The sequence below is a fragment of the Lygodium microphyllum genome, chromosome 22 (genome assembly GCF_053477565.2).
Source record: "Lygodium microphyllum isolate KBCC chromosome 22, Lygodium_microphyllum_v1.1.10, whole genome shotgun sequence".
In the NCBI taxonomy this organism is placed as follows: Eukaryota; Viridiplantae; Streptophyta; class Polypodiopsida; order Schizaeales; family Lygodiaceae; genus Lygodium; species Lygodium microphyllum.
The window spans coordinates 48,895,862-48,913,374 of NC_141156.1; positions in this window are offsets into that span (position 1 = coordinate 48,895,862).

Below are 17,513 nucleotides of genomic sequence, written 5' to 3' on the forward strand. Positions count from 1 at the left end.
GATTAAGGGAAATAACTAGAGATGACTAGGAGAGTAGGTAGAATGGAGAGGACAACTGGGGCAAAAGGCAACAGGAGGAAGTCACCAAGTTGAAGGTGGTAATTGTGAATATCCACTATAAGAGCTAGGGTGTATGAGGATAGCCAACTAAGATAAAATGTAGGTAGGAGGAGTCGCCAAATTGAGGGGAACTAGCTAGGGATCAACACATAAATGATTGGATGAGGCACCTGATGGATGGAGGCTAGGATGAACTCGAGTGACCTAGAAAACAAAGGAGGCAAGTGACCTAGAAAACTCTTGATCTATAGGTGAGCTAGAGTTGATGATGATAGGCAACATGAGAAAGTCACCAAGTTGAAGGTGGCAATTGTGAATATCCACTATAAGAGCTAGAGTTGATGATGATAGGCAACATGAGAAAGTCACCAAGTTGAAGGTGGCAATTGTGAATATTCGCTATAAGAGCTAGAGTTGACGATGATAGCCAACTAAGATGAAACGTAGGTTGGAGGAGTTACCAAATTTAGAGGAACTAGCTAGGGATCACTACAGAAATGATTGGACGAGGCACCTGATGGATGGAGACTAGGATGAACTAGAGTGGCCTTCAAAATAAAGGACGTAAGTCCACTCCTTTTCGATGGATTTAGATATGGAAGGGTTACCCATAACATATTTCCTTTTGTAGTGTGGAAGTAGATTTAAATATCTTGAGGTTGTTTTACCTCCCACACTTGCAATGAAGAGAGATTCATTTTCCATTCATGGGAAAGGTAGACATCTTCCCAATTGATTATGGCAGGGAGATATCTCCGGATCTTATCATCACTTTTCATAACAATACTAGCTATTAATGCTACTACAACCATAAATGAACATGTTGCCTCTAGTTCTACTCTACCATAGGACATCCTTGAATATACCCTTGATACACCAACTTGAAATGATGCAAACTTTTCCCATGTGCATTTCCCCTGAGAAAAAGACATTATCAAAAAGATCTAGATTTCACCAGCACATTTTTGAAAATTTCCTTATGGAGGAGACTCTATGGATTCTAGATGGCATTGAAGAGAATTGTCGTGAACTCACTGATGACTATAGGGGCATCTATGGAGGCTATCGTGAATCTTCAAATGAATTCAAACTCTGTTACTAATGTGTTTGATTAAGAAGAATATGATTCAAGTTTCTTCATAGAGCTTGATGCTATTGAAGACAAGTACCTTAATGTACAGGAGGTAAAAGAAGAAGTTTCAACCTCTAATATCAAAGAAACTAGCTTGCCTAATCTTTCCAAAGTTGGAAATTTTCCCATCTAGAAATTTGAGGGCAAATCACAGAAAGAGATTAAAACTATCCTGCATATGATGTATACCTACCTCTCTCAAAAGCTTCTTGATAAGCCTAATAGGGCAAAATTGACCTCGTTAATGCTCTCACTCATGGGTTTGTAGATACACTTTGACTCTGGTGGGAAAGCATTTCTTCATATCTCAAAGGAGAAATTGCTAATAGTGTTGATCTTGTTTTCCCCTTTTTTGACTTCTCCTCTTGGCAACAGATATGATGATAAAACTAAAGCTAAAGAAGCATTCCAAAGGGCTCAACTTTGTGATCTCAAAAGATACAAAGATATACCTAATTTATATGAGAGACCTATTGTATGAATGTCAGGGGCACATGATGCTATACTTAAAGAACATTTTATGAATTCATTCCTTGATCCTCTACCTCCATTGGCGAAAAGCAAGATGAGTGAAGAAGGTTATGAATTCTTTGATAGTTTTGGGCAACGTAGTCAAATTATGGAAAAGGTGATCAAGGATATTTGTAATCAATAAAAGGTGGCCAAGTTACATCACCAAATTCTCAATTCCATTTGTTGGTATGAATTAAAATTTCAAAAATATTTTGGCTGCTAGATATATAGTCATTACTCTTCTACACATTCTTATGCCCATTTTTCTCACCATAAGAAGATGCCAACCCACAAAAAGACTCTCCAAGAAAAAGGAGGGGACTCAAATGCTATATTTGCAAAAGCTCTCACCATCTAGCCAACCAATTCCCTCATCACCAAAAGAAACTCAATGTGAAGAAGTGAATTGGAGAGAGAAGATTGCAAAAGAGAGAGATAGAGTGCAGAAGTGAGAGAGAGAGAGAGTGATGAGGAGAGAAAAAGACTAAAACAGGAGAGAAAAAGACAGAAAGAAGTAAGAAGCCATTGAACCTAAGAGCATGTAATGAGGAGAAGGGCAGTAATGTATCAATGTGTCAAAAGATGAGGAAAATTACATGTCTCCTCCTTTTATACCTGTGTTAGTGTGACATGGTATTACTATTATTTTCAGACTAAACTACTATTCTTCCCAACTTCTTACAATCCATCCCGTCCCAAGGGTTTTTGCCCTCAAAAACAAACTTACAAAGATTGGAAAAGGATGGATAGAACAGAGTATTACTGTGTTTTCAGCTTTACAATGAGAAAATGAATGAAAGATAAGAGATATATGGACTAAAATGAAGGAATGGAAACAAGCCACCTCAACTATATACATAAGCAAGAATGCTTCAAAAGGACTTGGAGCCTTAAAGTCTTCAAATTATGAATTAAAAATGAAGTAGACAGCTTGCTATGAGAATAGACCCTATTGAACCAAATTTGCCATAACTTATGGTAGAAGTACCCAAACGAAGTGTGCCACATGCTAAAACATAGCTCTTGAAGAGTACTATGACGCTATGTAGGTGGTATAATTCTGAAAATTAGGCAAAATAAAAACTATTCTAAAACAGTCTAATGTCAAGTCCTGTCTCCATCAGAATTGGCTCCATAGTCAGTAATAAGCTTCAACCATACCAATGTGTCCCTTAGATAAGGAAACTCATCTAATATGGAATCAGGCATCCAAGAAACTTCCTCACAGGTGGTAAACCTCTCCATTTGATCAAATATTCAATGATGGAGCGAGATCGAAGCTTCTTCTTACGTTGACGTATGACAGCCTCTTGGATGCACTGAATAAGACCTTCATCAATAGGTGGCACCTCATCAAATGTATCAACAGGATCACCATAGAAAGGCTTGAGCTCACTAATATGGAATACATTATGAATATTAATGAAAGAGGATAGCTCTAATCTAAATGCCAAGTATCCAATGCGCCTTAGGATCCTGTAGGGGCCATAAAATCTACGAGCAAGCTTGTTACTAGATCCATCTTTCAAAGTAGAACACCGAGACTTAGGCACCTTCAACAAAACTAACTCTCCTTCTTGGAACTCTAAAGGTCACCTCTTCTTATCTCCATACATTTCATTTGGTATTGGGCTTTCCTAATATTCATCTTACACTACTAAAGAAGGATTTGCATTATTTCCAATTCTTCTTTCCCATGAGGATTGATTCTTTCATTGAAGATGACAGTGGGTAAGGGCACCTTATAACCATACATAGCCTCAAAAAGGGTGAAACTCCAATACTAGCATGAGTGGAGTTATTGTAGGCAAACTCAGCCAAGTGTAACCAAGAATCCCATGAGTTTTGGATATCATAACAAAAATGGCGAAGGTAAGTCTCCAACCACTTGTTTACCCTTTCTATCTATCGATCAATTTGTGGATGATAGGCCATAGAGGGAGCCAATTTAGTGCCCATGGACGTGAATATTGCCTGCCAAAAGTTACTCATGAACTTTGAATCTCTGTTTGAACAATCACTCATGGTAATCCATGTAATCTAAAAATATGCTATATAAACTGACTGGCCACTTGAGAAGCAGTAAACTGGGTCTTGGTTGGAATGAAATGGGCTATCTTGCTGAGTCTATCCACCACTGCATATATACTATTCTATCCCTTTTTGGTAGTAGGCAGGCCAATAATGAAATCCATGGTAATGTGCATCCATTTGCTTGTAGAAATAGGTAATGGCTGCAACAAACCACTTGGCTTATGGGTGCTGCCCTTATTTTGCTTGACAAGGCATGCACTTCATGACAATCTTTGACATCTTTCCACAGTCCTTTCTAATAAAAGTTTTTTCTAATCCTATCATAGGTTTTTAAAACTCTAAGGTGTCCAGCTAAAGGCGAAGAATGCAAGTCCTCTATAATTTTTCGTGTAAAAGAAGAAGTAGAGGGAATGGCAATCTTGCCATTTAAAAAGATTAGGCCAATTTGAAGTTGATAATGCGAGTTATCTTCCATGAGACCTTGCTATAATTATTGAAAAATATGGTTGAGCTCTTCATCCAAAAGATAAGCTTTCTGTAATTCTTCAATCTAGTCACTATGTAGCTCAGTCATTTTGCTCAAACTTTATAGGGCCACATATAAGAAAGAGAATCAATCACTACATTGTCTTTTCTCCTTGTATAAGTGATGTAATCATAAATTTGTAGTGTAGCTATCCACCGGTGCTACTTAGGAGTAAGATTCGATTGAGTGAGGAAACACTTAAGAACCCTACGATCACTTTGAACTCTGGTCGCAGCTGCCATACAAATAATGGTGCCATTTCTTAATTGCATGCAAGATAGCCAACATCTCTTGGTCATAAACATTCTTGACATTTCCTTATCTGTAAGCTTACAACTTTCAAAGGAAATCAGTCCATGCTCCTAATGAAATAGCCCATATGTCTCGATCATTGGTATCACACTATATAGTAAACTCCTTCAAAAAATTCGGGCGGTATACTAGAATAGGAGCAAAAGAAGTTCGTTTAACTAGTTGAAGCTTCTATTAGCAATAGCATCCCAAAAGAAAGCTTATTTCTTCAACCTATTAGTCAAAAGAGCTGCAATAGTTGCATAATGTTTGATGAATTGGTGATAATATGAAGATAAACCAATAAATCCTCTAAGTGAAGTAGTGGTAGTAGGTGTTGGTCAATCTTTAACACATTGCACCTTCTTGGGGTCAGCCACTTGGATCCCTTTTTCACTGATAATATGTCCCAAGTATTCTACTTTTGTCTACATGAAAGAGCATTTATTCTCCTTATAACAAAGAGTCTGTGATGCCTCAATACATCAAAAACCTTCCTCGTGTGTGATAAATGATCCTAAAGGGTCTTATTGTAAATCAAAATGTCATCAAAGAAGACCAAGACAAACTGAAAGAGGAAAGGCTGCAAAATCTTGTTCATCAGACTCTAGAAGGTAGTTGGAGCATTTGTAAGCCCAAATGGCATCACTAGAAAATGGTAGAGCCCTCGATCAATCTTAAAAGCAGTCTTGATTTCATCACCCTCTCATATACGGATCTAATGATACCCTGACCTCAAGTTAATCTTCATAAAGAATCTAGTCCCCTTGAGCTCATCAAGCAAATCATCAATTCTAGGTATTGGGTACTTGTTTTTCATTGTGATCTTGTTAAGATTCCTGTAATCAATACACGTTCTAAAAGATTTATCTTTCTTTTTAACTAACAAGATCGGAGATGCATAGGGTGAAGAACTAGGTTCAATGAATCCCATTTCAAGAAGCTCCTTGATTTGCTTGGCTACTTCTTCATGCTCACACTTGGACATGTGGCTTATTAATTGGCTTTGAGTGGCTCCAAATCAATGGGGTGACCTACTGCTCTCTTGGGAGGCAATTAAGTAGGCACTTCAAACAAATCCCTGTACTCCTCAAGAAGAGCTTTCAAAGCTAGGTGACTTACTGAATTTGTGGAGCGATCATCAATCTCTTTATTCAGTTGCAAAACAAAGATCTAAGCACACTTCTTATACTCTTTTTTAAGTTGTTGAATGGTGATAAGCTTAAAACCCGATTTACTAGAAATTCCTTGTAAATGGATGAGCTATCCATTCAAAGATAAACTCTCTATACAGTTGTGAGAAATCCATAGTAATTTTGCCCAATGTTATCAACCAATCACAACCATGTACAATATCTACATGCCCCATTTCCAAGGTTATCATGTTTACTTTTGCTTCAAAAATTTCAGCCTATTGTAAAGAAACCTATGGGCATATTTGAGTGTTTATTTCTTCTTCACCATTGGCTACTTGAACTCTTATGGACTGTTGTAAGTAAGTGGAAAGACAATTCAACTTGTCCATAATGGACTTATTCACAAAATTATGTGTACTACCACTATCTATCAAGATGAACATGTCCTCCCCATGAATATTACCCTTCATACGAAGTGTATTAGGGCTCTTAGAACTTATCCAAGCATACACATGGAAATGGAAAGCAAGTGGCTCATCATAAACCCCTCCTGGGTCAAAAGGAAAAGAGTCAGCATGATCATAAAAATATTCTTGCCTAGCTTCTTTCTCAAGATCATCATTTTCAATAGTAGGTACAAATGCATTGGCCTTATCAATATCATATTTGGAATCCTCAAAGACTAACATATTATGAACATTGGTTTTTGCATTTTTATATACACACTTTGTGGCATGATTAGTTGTATACTTTTTCCCACATTTGAAGCATGAGCCTTTTTCCTTTCTTTCTTTGTAGATGTCCATAGAAATAGACTTTGGATTCATATTGGCTGAAATAAATTTAGGCTTGTTGTCCCCTTGATTGAAATCTACTATTAGATTGTTTGCTGTCCTAAAATTGCTTTGAGGTCCTGAAGCATTGAATGATGGATAAGTTGGCACTCTTAAGCTCACACTTGGTGCATGATTGCTACCATAAACATTGCCAACCTGTCCATGTCTTAAAACATTCCTTGGCTGTCCATAACTAGGTTGAAATGGGGGCTCCCTTCTGATGCTAGCCACTCCAAGGATACTTCTTATGATTCAGGTTTTGAAGCTGAAGACCTTGAGTCTTCTTCTTCTTCTTCTTCTTCTCTTAACAAATATAATCTCAATGCTCACCATTTCTCTCGCCCTAGATAAGGTCATGGTTTCTTCTCTTTCTTCTCTCTAGTCGAGGTGTATCAACCTCATTGTCTAAGAAAAGATTTGGCCCCCAAGACCCTGGACCTTCTAGTTTTCCCCCACAATCATTTGAAGAATTAGACACTTCGTCTAGTTATTATACTTCATTTCTTTCTGAATAATGGCAAAACAAAAGGCAATAAATAGAAAACCTACAAGAAGAGCTATAGACACCCTATAATCTACCAAAACCACAAAGCAATCTTGGAACATTAAGAAGGAATGCTCTTAGAAGAAGAAATCATTTTCTCTCCCTAGTTTTAAATGAGATGACCATACCATGATCTTTTGCAATGATGCTAAGTCATATATAGCTCTAGATTATTGAAATTGATCTCCAACAAATCACATTGGAAATTAGGCAAGTCACTATGACTCTCCAATCCTTAGTGACTATACTACATCCAAATTTGAAATAGTATAAAGAAAGTCTTTCTACCCTACATACTTTCATTCAGTAGGAGATAACCCACACCAAGGAGTCAATACCATCTATCACCAAAGGCAAAGAATCCCTTCCCTCTCTCAAAATCAATTCTTTGAACAACAACGGTCCAATCCCAATTGTGTCTGTAATCCTTAAAGACTCTAGGTACTTGAAGATATTTGGTAACATACCTATCGCAAGGAGTTGGAGGTGTTTGTTGATGACTTGTGTGTCCATTCGGCCTGGATTGAACATCTAGACAAACTCCGCACGGTCTTTGAACGGTGTCGCTTATATTGCCTCTCCTTGAACCCCTTGAAATGTCAGTTTTGGGTGAAGCATGGATGCATCTTAGGACACGTGGTATCAAAGAACGGCATTGCCATGGACTTCTCGAAGGTCAGGGTTATCGTTGACCTTCCACCCCTAAGTAATTACAAGGGAGTTCAATGCTTCTTAGGTCACACAGGATACTATCGGCGGTTTGTACTGAACTACGCACTGATCGCTAGGCCATTGTACAAGCTACTAATTGTCTTCGAGTGGACCAAAGCATGCCAACGGGCATAGGAACAATTGAAAAAGGCTCTAATGATGGCACCGATTCTACGAGCCCCGGACTGGACCACTACCTTCCACGTACACATTGACGCCTCTAAGTTTGCCGTAGGAGCAGTGTTGTGCCAACCGGGTGAGCATAACTTGGACTACCCAGTGAGCTTCGCTAGCTGGCAACTCACTGAGACGGAGATGAATTATTCAACAACAGAAAGGGAGGGGCTAGCCATGGTGTTTGCCATGAAGAAATTCCGGCACTATCTACTAGCCACACCTTTCATTTTCTTTGTGGACCATCAAGCCCTGCTCTACTTGGTAAACAAACCTTGTGCTACAGGACGCATAGCTCGATGGCTCCTCCTGCTCCTAGAGTTCGATTTCTCTATGGTAGTACAAAAGGGAAAACAGCATTACATGACTCATCACATGTCCCGTATACCCACAGGAGAAGCAGCTGGACAAGGCATCATGGATGAGTTACCTGACGCTCACTTATTCCACCTGTCCAGAGAGAGAGACCTATCTAAGGCTGATCTGATGCCATACTGGGCAGATGACATAGTCCAAGTGCTCGAGCACGGACTACCTGAGCAACCAATAGAAAAGGCACGACTTAGGCGCTTGATATTGAAGCTCCAGCCTTACCAAATTGATTGCAAGCCAACTCTATAGGTTGGGGAAAGACGGATTGCTGCGAAGGTGTGTGTGTGAACATGAGATGCACGATGTGCTCTCAGAAGCGCACAGCGGCATTGCAGGGGGACACTTTAGCGGAGACACAACAGCATGGAAGGTGTTGCAGTCCCAACTATGGTGGCCCACACTTTTCCGCGATGCCAAGCGATTTGTCAAGCATTGTGACGAGTGCTAGCAGGCAAAATTTCCGATTCATAAGGATCAAATGGAGTTAACCCCTCACCAACCCTTCGAAAAATGGGGAATTGACTTCATAGGACCAATAAGCCCCGCAGCGCAGTACTCGCAAGCCAAGTACATCGTAGTGGCCACGGATTACCTCACGAAATGGGCAGAGGCAAGAGCAACATGAAAAAACGACGCTAGAACGACTGCCAAGTTCTTATGGGAGCAAGTGATCTCGCGCTTTGGTTGCCCCATCGAACTCGTTAGCGACCAAGGCACACACTTCATCAACGAAGTGATAGCACATCTCCTATCCACCTTTCTTATCATCCATCGCAAATCCTCGCCATACTACCCTCAGACTAATGGCCAGGTAGAATCGACTAACAAGATTCTTATTAACATCCTGACTAAGGTGGTCTCAGCCTTGAGAAGCGACTGGGACAACAAGTTGATGGCAGCCTTGTGGGCCTATCGCACAGCTTATAAAACAGTCGTCGGTCAAACCCCCTTTAGGCTGACCTATGGGACTGAAGCAATTCTACTGGTAGAATTCTTTGTCCCTAGCCTGAGAATAGCACTCCAAGAACGATGGGAAGGGAAGGAAGCATGGACGCAACGCCTGACCGAGCTGGAACGCCTGTCAGAGACTCGTCTTCTAGCCACCCACGCGCTCATCTGCGAGAAGGCTCGACGAAAGATGTGGTTTGACAAGCATGTCAAGCAGCGAGACTTCGAACAAGGAGATCTTGTTCTACTATACTCAGTGAAAGGACACAAACAGAAGATGAAGTTCCGAGGACTAGGCCCTTTTAGGGTACGCATGATTGGTAGAACCGGGAATGTTGAGTTGGAGACACTTGATGGTGAAGGAGTAGGCTTTTTTAACGGCAGCCGCGTGAAGAAGTACTATCCTCCTTCCCATCCATTACATGAGCCACCCATGCTAGAAGCCCTGTTGAATGTCCGAATGGCAACTGTAACCGACCTTACGGATCAGGACGAGGAAGCAGTGGCACCGGCGTATCTACGAATCACAGTCACAGCAGGCGCGGTGTATTCTTTCGACACCTTGATTGATGAAGGGGCCGACTACAACATCTTGACGCATGACCATTGGACACGCATTGGTCAACCGACGCTACAGCCCACTAATGCCAACCTCACCCCGTTTGGGGGTGCTGCCTATTCACTCCTGGGGAAGTGCAAGGCACTTGTTTCCATCGAGACTGAAAGTTTACCAACCTTCTTCCATGTGTTGCCTAACACTAAAGAAGCCGGTAATGTGTCACTATTGGGTGGCACCTTTAAGAAGCTAACGCACTGTAATGTGGATTACAACCTAAACCGCATTCATCTTGCCATTGGCAGCACCCGTATAGTAACGACCTTCAGCAAGGGCTGTCATGATTCCTCCACCATCACGAAACCACCGGTAGAAAACCCTAGGACCACACCCCAGACCAAGTCTAAACGGGAGAAACCTGTGGCTTTGTGCCACCACTCGACCCCAGGCCCAAATCCACCAAGAATGCTCACAAGGCCAAGGAGCCCAGACTTATGTGGGTGCCAAAACGGCAGGAACCGCATTCGGGTACACCACCCAAACGGGACCCTAACCGCCAGAAACATCAGCCGTTCCGGCCTAGGAGGCAGTATAGACGCTATTGCCATAGACAAACAACCATGCTGCGATGGATTCGTAAGGATCTCTTGCGGACACAAGGATACTACGAGGGCAACCCCTGAATTTGGGTGCCTAAAAATGGCCAGCTAAAAAGCTCATCTACAAGTGATATCGCCCTAGAAAGGAAGGCTTGCACACGGGGTAACCAGCACATAATCAGCACACCATTGCCAGCAACCGCTAGTAAGCCTCAACTCATCTATCGACCAAAGCAAACGACACAAGCCTTAAACCTGCTTAATCCAGAGGGCTTAAAAAGCCCTATGACTGCTCACTCAGAACCTAGCCCAACCCCCAGGCCCCTAGAGCTTCTTGCAACACCTCAATGTGCTTCTGCGTACAAAGCCCAACCTGTGACATCGCGGAAGGAGTCACCACTATCCAGTCCAGTTGCACCATCCCCACCAGCAGGTCTTAGACCCTCGTACGTTGTCCGACCTTTCCTCTCCCTGGCTAACGACCTTACCGCGACCTCTGGGGATGACTTAATAACCTGCATCAAGATGTTGGACGACACTTTCACCACATTCGCTAGAAGCTATGAGAGGCTAGACCTAGGCCTTCTTGACAGAACCCTTGCTTCGCAGGTTCGTGCATTACCATGCACATGGGAGGAATATGAACTTATAACCACTAAATCCCCCAAGATCGCTGCAGAACTGATAGCTAACGATGAAATTTCAAAGGAGCAAGCGGAGCTCAGACGCCTAGTCACTTCATATCGAAACCCGCCCCGCTCTGTTCCTAAATACGAGATGCACGAGGTCATGCAGATGGCAAGCTCGCCCTCCACGTTCTTACAGCAGTGGTTTGCTCTGCGAATCCAATGGGAGAAAAAGGGTCGCCGAATAATGACCAATGCTGAGCAATGCGGGGCAATTAAAACCATTGAATACGACCCCACTTATGTGGCATCCATCTCGTTTAGGGTTTTGGCCATCACCCGCAATCAGCAATTGGACGACCATGTGCTCGCCCACCCCTATATTGACCAACTCCTCACCAAAGAGGAATTACATGTCACCAGCCGCCTTAATACTGGGGATCTCTTTCATGATGTCTTGACCTACATCTCCTAGGTCTCTATCCAACTGGCTGCTCTCGATTGCCATGTGCAAATGGAATACAACCCACGATTCTACACGTGGCTTCTTCACACGTAAATTCCTACCTCAACAGCACCAACGCCACCCTTTAACTCCCAATCCTAGGAAGGATTCTTCTATCAGCCGGGAAGAAAGGTGGTATGTACGTGGGAAACCTGGTAAAAAGAAAAGTGGGAAATACGGTGGAAGGAATTAGATAGGAAATCAATAAAAAGGGGGTATGGTAAAGTAAAAGTAGTGAAAGACATAAGCATTAGTATGAGAAAAATGGCTTCCAAAAAATCAGTTAAGTGTTTAAAAACAGCAAAGTGCTATATGGAAAACACTAACGGAAGTTATGAATTGTGGCAGGAGCAGAAAATGTCGCAGCAAGACCGCGCCCATCGACTCCCATTCACTGACGAGGAAAGGGAGCTATATTGCATCCAATTGGAAAACCGCGCCTTCGGCCAGCTGAAGTTCCGAACCATCCACAACATCGGAGTCGTGGTTGCGAAGGAGAAGGCAGCCAGAAGGATGGTGGAACAGTGCAACCTGACAAAATATATTGAAAAATTCTCGCAGGAGCTTGATCACTTCAAATGCGTGGAATTCCTCAGGACATACAATTCGGACCAGGAAGCAGGCACTGTAACAGTAGGCCGAGGAGAGGGCGCAAAGAAGGTACCGGTCCGATTGGACGCAGTCTTGGTGGAAAAAGCTCTGGGATTGGCACCTAGGACAAAAAGGCGGCAAAAAAGGGATGTTTACGCCTTGCTAAAAATGAAGAAGGAAGAGGTACTTACAAACGACGGCATAAGCATCCAAGACATCCCCGACACTGACGCCAGGCTGCAGGCCAAGTTGGTGCACGTGCTCTTCTCCAGCCAACGATACAACTCCTTAATGCATCAGATTAGTGTGCCCATGCTGGAGAATGCAGCAGCCCACACTCTAGATGAGGTGGATTGGAATGGCTACGTGCGGAAGACTATCGATCAAGCGGCCAAAGCACTAGCCCTGGACTGCACCAATAGGAGGAGATTCTCCTGCTTCTAAGGTGACGGAAAGGAAGAAAGCCTCCTCCAAGGCCTCTTTCATCGGCTACGCAGGAGTCTTAACTGCACTAATTCAGGAGGCAGTAAAGGCAGCACAAGAATCGGAGGAGGGAGAAGGAGAAACGCCGGAGAAGTCGCCCCCTCGACAGGACAAAGACAGGTCCACCGACAGAATAGAAACAGAAGAAGAAGGGGAAGGACCAACTAGTAAGAGGGCAATCAGGACAACGAAGAAAAAGGCGGCGCAAGGGAAGAAAAAGGGTGATGAAGGCATGAAGAAAGAAAGGGAGGACTTGGAAAGGGCAAAGAAGGAATCTCTGAAAGAAGCAAAAGAGAGAGAGAGAGGATGAAAAAGCAGGAGGAGCAGAGGGAAAGAGAGGAGTTGCAGAAAGCCAAGGAGGCGTCCAAACAAGAAGCTGAAGCAGAGAAAAGGAGGGAAAAAGAACAAAAAGGGAAAAAGCAGGAGGAGCAGAATAAAAGGCAGGAGGAAAGGAAGAGGAAAGCGGAGGAAGAAGAGCAGGAGCTGCGAAGGAAAGAGGAGGAGGACCTGGCAGAGGCCACATGACAGTCCATCGAACAGCAGTGCCGAGCGGACGAACTAAGGAATCTAAGCCCATGCAGAGAGGAGGGGCCTGGATCCAGCACACAGGTGCCAGAATTCGTGCCACCCCCAGTCTCCGAAGGCAAAGGCAAGGCCCCGCTTCATCTGATCCCTACCCTCCTGGTACCCCCCGCGGAACTCACCACCGTCACCCCCAGCATCCCCATCCGCGCAGATGTGTCGAATTTCGTAGCGTGGATGCAGTATTTTATCAACAAAGAAATGGGCTAGGGGCGGAGCATGGAAACTATGGCCACATGACAGAAAAGGCCAGCCCGCAGATGCAGAGTCCAGGCAAGAACCCAAAAAGCAAAAAGTCGAAGCCTCCACCTCGCCTATTCACGTAATGATGATGCCACTGGCTAATTATGACGAATACGTCGCCGAGCTGCTCTCCCAGTTGGAGAGAGCGAAGGAGGAACGCAAAACAGCCGTGGCTGAGTTGGCAGCCGAGAAGGAAACCATGGCCGCCTTCCAGTTGGACAAGACAAGAATGGTAGCCTTGCAGCAGCGCGAAATTGCAGAGCTGAAACAGGAACTGAAGGCTAGGGATGAGAGGGAGGAACATTGGAGGCACTTACTCGAGAATGAGACGCAAGAGTTAGTAAACATGCAAAAAGGCACAAGCTTCTCATAGGGCAGTACGAGGAGCTTGCTGCAAAAGCTGCTAAGGTGGATGCACTCAGGGAGGAGCTGAGTGCTAGGACGAAGAAAGGCAACGAGGCATGGAGAAGCAGGAGGAGGAGCTCAGGCGCCTAACAGATCAGCTGACCTCGAAGCGACAAGAACAAGAGAGGCTGGTCAGGGAACTAGAGGATTATGGACAGAAAATCATGATGTTGACCTTGAGACAAGGGGAAGGCCTGGAAGTGATGAACAAGAGGGCAGAGGAGTGGGCCACGCATAACGAGAGGAGGGTAAAGACACTGGCGCGCCGCCTTGCTTTAATAGAAAAAGAGAAAATCATTGCAGAGAGCAAGGCAGAGGCAGCCCAAGTGGCCTTCAGCGCTCAACAGAAGATCTTCCTCGACACCATCTTGGACGCCACCCACACAGCACAAGGAGAGTCGCTGGAAGCAGTACAGAGGAAGCTTGGCATGGCGAGAAGAGCTCTACACGTTGGACTTCAGATGCCACCACTGCCAGTGGAGGTGAGGCTGAGTCTGGAGGAACAACGAAAATACCTGACGAGAGCCGGCCTAACCCCCCAGGAAATAGATGCCCTCGGGTTCGAGGAAGAAGCAGTACACGCAGAACGGCAGGGGGAAGAAGCCGAGCTGGAAATCGATGTGAATCGCTTCAGGGAAGATGTGGTCCCGCAACCCCCCTCGCCACAGGCCCAAGATCCACCACAAGCAAACCCAGCTGTTGCAGAAAGAAAAGCCATCTCTAAAGAAAGGCAAAAAAAGCTGGTGGAGGAGGCCAGACAGAAACTGAGAGCCAAACTAGCCATGCTACCATCCGTGCCTCTCCCTTCGTGCCCAGATGATCTCCCGGCGGGATTCCATGCAGAACTGGTGGTGTGGGAGGTGCAGGAACTAGCAAAGGAGCCATTCTCCTTCAGTTTCCTCCAACCCAATACTCTACGGAGGGTCCTACCCCTCAAAGTGATGGACGAGGTGATCGCGGTCGGTGGCCGGCTGGGGAAAAGATGGCTGGAAGAGCGGGAAAAGACCCCAACCTCTTGGGGCACCGAAGCGGCCGACTACTAGCACGATAAAGTTTTTGAGATCCCTTGCACTATACAAAACTATAGGGACCAACCCCTGTGGAGGAGACGAGTATGCCACATAAGCATGCTCGCCTGGATGGCTTTTTGTAATACCCTGCCATTCGAGCGGAACGACCCTACTTATATGGCATACCCTCGAAGGGTAGATGTAGATTTTGATGCCACCCTCCACGAGTGCTATGACTTCCCCGTCATTTATAACTCCACTGTAGCATCCTTCGACAACACCCTTCTTTTTACCGCAGAAAGCCTAGACGAATCTATGATGCGCTTCCTTGGGGACTTTTCCTCATGTCCTGACCCCGCCTTCATAACCACCTGTAACTATCTTAGGCTACTTAGGCTACTCCTTAAGCAGGACTTGACTCCACAAGAGCGTGGCCTGCCTCCCCTATTCTTTGACCCTAATGCTATAGATAATTGTGCCATGGCTCGTCTCATGATGAGGGCTACCCTCCTCCCTTCTTTTTGCCTAGCCCTCCTAGAGGACATGAATGACAGCCAGTTCACTAGATGCAACCACCTCTTCCTCTCCACTACCTCCCTGCATGTCCGCATGAATCTAAAGAATTACATACAGAGTCGCCAATTTTTGAGCAAGTCTCTCCACCCACCTTCTCCTCCTCATTCTGACTAAGATACTTGGGCCTATGTCGCATCTCCAAAAAAAAAAAAAAGGCAGCAAAGAGCACCTAGGGATCTCCCTAGCCCCCTCCCCCACTTCACGCCTAGGGCACATCAAGGGTAGGACTTTCAGACCTGTCACCCTAAGGCTCGCACCGCACCACCAATGAAGCACAAGCTGGGTCTTCAAGTGTGGGACGTTACCAAGGGCTTGGCCAAGGTTAGACCCATCTCCCAGTTTCACTGCCACGAGCACAACACACTACACGCCAAGCAACACACCCCCTTAGGGAGGGCACAATTTTTTTGCAGGTTATATCGACTCTCAGGGGTTGGCTACCTGCGGAAGACCGTCACCCCTGGCACCCCTTAAGGACCCAAAGCGTGTCGGCCTCCAGCCACCCGCCTGATGCTGATGGCCACTATGATCGAACCAGCTCAAGGGTGAGTCCGCCATTGGCATAGATCTTGGACATGTATCGTCCAATGATCCATGCCCTACGCCTCAAGATCCACAGATAGCTTATTGATTCCACCGGCCCGAGGACCTTCAGATCCAAGGCCCAAATCTTCAATCACAGCCACGGGGTTCAAGCCAAACCGAGTTCAAGGGGTTTTTACCAGAATAAATTCCCCCACACCATCATTGCATTGCTTCAAACGCTTCTCCTACTCACAAGACGACCGGCTACAACCGTGTGACAGATGCCGAGTGTCTCCATGGAGCTTACCATACGCTGGACTCGCTCCGGGTCATCATCCCTAACCACCCACCTCCCTGTTCCGCCTACCAGTCAACCTAACATGCCCCTTGTCCCACCGCAGTGCCATGGGACTGGCACTTGGCTAGGAGGGGGGTAATGTTACCGTGTTTCCGACCACGTTACCGCATCACAGAGGAGCGGAAACTGGGAAGAAGGAAAAAGAGAAAAAAAGGCGCCTCGACTAGCAACCAATCCCTGAAAAATTCAAATATTCGGACACGACCCTCAAAAGGTTTCGGTGTGGGGCCACGGCAATAAAAGAGGAAAAGGCGCACCATTAAAATATGGGAGCGCCCTCAAATTTGTGTAAAAGAGTGCCAGGCTCGCTCCTATGCAAAGTGTATGCATTAGTGGGAATAGGGTAAATTAGAATGGTGGGAAATGGGAAAGAGGGCCTAGGCTACGGCCGGCCATGTAAAAGAGGAAAAGAGGATGACTGCCCGGAAGGGATTTAGGGTTTTGTATATAAAGTTGAAAAATGAATGAGAAGATTATTCTTTGGTGTGTGGCAAAAGGAGTCCTCTTCTTCTTCTTCTCTTCTTCTTCTTCTCTTCTTCTCTCCTTCTTGCTTGTGTGTGCTCTTTAGAGAGGGAGTGTGAGAGTGTGAGGGAGTGAGTGTGTTTGAGGGTGAGGGATCAAGAGGGTGAAGCTCTTCACCATCTCCTCTCCTCTTCTTCTCTTCTCTTCCCTTCTCTTCTCTTGCGCGCGCGGCTATGGAGGATAGAGCTTGGAGATGGAGGAGGCTTGAGGATGCTTGCGCTAGCATCTAGGATCGTGGAGCTACCGGAGTGCAAGAGAGAGGAGAGTACTCGATCGAGCATCAAGGTAAGCTCACTACACTCGTAGATATCGACGGCGCATCGGCTAGGTGAGAGATAGCCATTAGAGCTCGCTTGAAACGCTTGAAAGAATAAGCGGTCCGTGGGTCTTGGCGGTTGAGCGAAAGCTCTCACACTTTCTTATTGAAAGAGACATGATGAGTTTGTTTCACATGAAGAAAAGGAACCAGAGTTAAGTGTTTGTAAAAGAAATAAATGTATACAGAGAATGGAATGCAAAAGATACAAAAGTGGTGTATTGGTTGTTTGCAATATAACCTTCATAAATATGGTTTTAGTAAATTCAAAGGTACAAAAGATTTAGTTTAAGAAAGAGTTGAATACATTGACGAAATATGAAATCTCTATAAATGAGT